Source organism: Ipomoea triloba, chromosome 3 (assembly GCF_003576645.1).
Source record: "Ipomoea triloba cultivar NCNSP0323 chromosome 3, ASM357664v1".
Classification (NCBI taxonomy): domain Eukaryota; kingdom Viridiplantae; phylum Streptophyta; class Magnoliopsida; order Solanales; family Convolvulaceae; genus Ipomoea; species Ipomoea triloba.
Window position 1 is genome coordinate 8,452,041 of NC_044918.1, and position 3,098 is coordinate 8,455,138.

The following is a 3,098-nucleotide window of genomic DNA, read 5'->3' on the forward strand; positions in this document are numbered from 1 at the left end:
TATGTCACCTACATTCCTTTGCTAATGTAGCATGTCGCAAGACAAAAAATGGTGTATGCGCGACTATGACAGCGATGATGAGGATGTTAGTGCGTCTGAGGAATCGAGTAATTCTGACGATGCGCCCCAAGCTCGTTCGCACGTTACCCCGCGATCCAAGCGTTCAAAAATTTCATCAAAGAATTTTGAGGTTCAACTAGGCGAAGGTACCTCCCATAATCCCAAAGAACTCTCAAGAAGTCAAACTGGAGTATCACGTGACTATGTCGACTTGGATTCCGATGGTGCTCGTATCGTTGGAATTGATTTTACCGACAAAGAGGTAGAACAACTCAAGAAGCTAATTGGAAAGGGGATTTCTTACTCAATTGATCGTCGTCCTTCCAACATCATTGATTGCCACCAAAAGAATTGGGTAGGTGTGCATTTTGATTCCTTGAAAGCCGGTTTGCGCATCCCCTTTGACCCGTTCCTTGTTGACTTCGTGAATTATTATGGCATAGTTCCAGGTCAGATAGCACCCAACGCACACCGTATTCTTGCATGCTACCCTCAGATTTGCAAACGTCACCAAGTGCCTTGTACACTAGAACTCTTCAATTTTCTCCATCTGGTAAAGTGCATGGGGAAGAACCATCGCAACGGTTTTGTCATTATCCAATGTCGTGGGACGGCTGGGAAAGTTTCTGACTTGCCTGACAACAACCGTAGATGGAAAGAGAAATTTCTTCGGGTTCGTTTGGATGGTGATCTTCCTTTTAAAAATGAATGGTCTCGTCGGATGCGTAAGTGCGTGGTACCCCCTGAGACTCCAGAGATTCACATTGCTGCTGAGAAGATTAAGTCTGAATGCTATTCTTGGGAGATTTACCACTCCGCAGAGGCTTTTGATGCAGCTCGACTCCCTGCTCCAATTTACGGGGCCCAAGGTTGGATCTTAAACGGTTAGCACATGTCTCCCCTTTTAATCTTTGATTCCTCACACGTTTTGTTATTTCTTATTGACATCCAGGAGCGCCGGATATTGATCCTGAATTAAAGGAACTGCTAGGTGCAGGCGCAAGCGGGAGTAGTCGACCTGGATTGCCAAAGATTATTTTGAAAAAGAAATTTGTACCTCCTACTATCCCCCGTTATGAATTTGGTAGCCCTGGCTTTCCTTCTGCTCCGTTTCCCCCTAAATCACATGGGAAGCGTCCCATAGGTGAGGTTGAAAGTGAGGTGTCGGGGAACGCTTTTGCCACTTGTCCTAACCTCGATGGGGGGTCTCCACTTGTGAGCGCGTTGACCCGCGCACCAGTTGATTTGCGAAAAATGTTCGATCTGTTACTCCAACTGAGTCCTCCACCCTCGGGCATCGCCACTTTGTCTAACGAAAAAGTTGCTGAGCAGCTAACCCATCACCTAGCTAACGTACTTACTCCAATCATTGAGTTGCTGATTTCTCTTTTCTTTGTTTGGTACTTTCTAAACTGTGATTTATGATCGTGTTTATGTCAGGTTGCTAGCACAGGCGCCGAGCTGTTCCTGCGATGCCAGCTTACTGCTATAGGATGGGAAAAGGAAACACAATCACTCAGGGCCACCGTGAGGGATCAGGAAAACCAACTCGAATCTCGTCGAGAACAAATATCCCATTTGGACGCCCAACTCTATTCCTTGGGACAGTATCCAAATTCCGACCAGTTTCGTCGAGATGCCATTGCTTATTTCGTATCTCGACCATCCGAGGTGCCAGGTCTGTTGTCTGCTTTATGTCCCTCCGAGGATGCAGCCATTCCTTTGTTCCATATGTTCCGAGAAGACCCAGTGATATCAGCGATGATACGTAAGGTGACCGCATGGGGTTATCTCAAAGGAACAAGGGGCATGCAACAAACTTTGTATCACATATTACAAAATGCTCTCCCTGAGGATTGGGAATCGGTTCGTGCCGTTCTGCCCGAAGATTTGACACCTCCTGGTCCAGAGCCCTTCAAGAAGCCTCCGACGGGTCCTTCCTCATCGCGTGGTCAAGATCCATGATTGTTTTGTCCTCCATAGTCGTAGTTGCTTGTTTGTGGAGTGTGATCGGGAGACCGACCCCGCTTGTGTCGGTTGTACTTTTAACTTTGCGTGTATGAATCATTTCCTTCCTTCACTTTGTCATTACGTAACATGTTGTTTTCTTAATTGGGTGTTTGCTCGTGGACGCCATTGGTTGATTTGTCGACGGATGCCTCACATCCATGTGGTCAATTGACATATCACTTTGTCACAAGTTACTTGACATCAGAGTGGTTGGCCAAGTATACGTTGCCATCCAGGTGGCCGATCGTCCGTTGCTCCTCATCCAAGCGATTTGTCTACCGATTGCTCGCCATACCGACACAGATTGTTTATCGTCCAAGTGATTGGTCAAAACACGGTAGATTACTACACACCAAGTAATCTGTCGATATGCAAGTGGTTGTTCAACATATCACTCTGTCAATGGCTTGATGTTGAAGTGGTTGTTGTCCGTTGAAGGTGGCTAGGCTTCCCAGCGGATGATCGACCAGATTGCATAACATTCAAGTGGTCGAATCGCCCGTCACACGAAGTGCTTAGTAAACAGGTGTAGGTTGATTGGCGTCCACAAATGCTTCGCTCGTCAGTGCAGGTTGTGCTTAGTTGGCTGGGACAGGTTGATCGGCATCCACAAGTGTTTCGCGTTGGTGCGGGTTGTGCTTGGTTGGCTGGTGCAGGTTGATTGGCATCCGCAAGTGTTTCGCTCGTTGGTGCGGGTTGTGCTTGGTTGGCTGGTGCAGGTTGATCGGCATCCGCAAGTGTTTCGCTCGTTGGTGCGGGTTGTGCTTGGTTGGCTGGTGCAGGTTGATCGGCATCTGCAAGTGTTTCGCTCGTCGGTGCAGGTTGTGCTTGGTTGGCTGGTGTTGGTTGCTTAACTCCCAAGATGTTGGTCGACTGATCAACCATCTTGCAAATTCCTTGACATAAGATAATATTCAAGCTTCTCTATGCTTTCTTGCAGTTTTTCAAGTAGTACATTCTCTTATCTCTTCAAGCTTCTCTATGTTTTCTTGCAATTTCTCAAGTAGTATATTCTTCCATCCAACTCT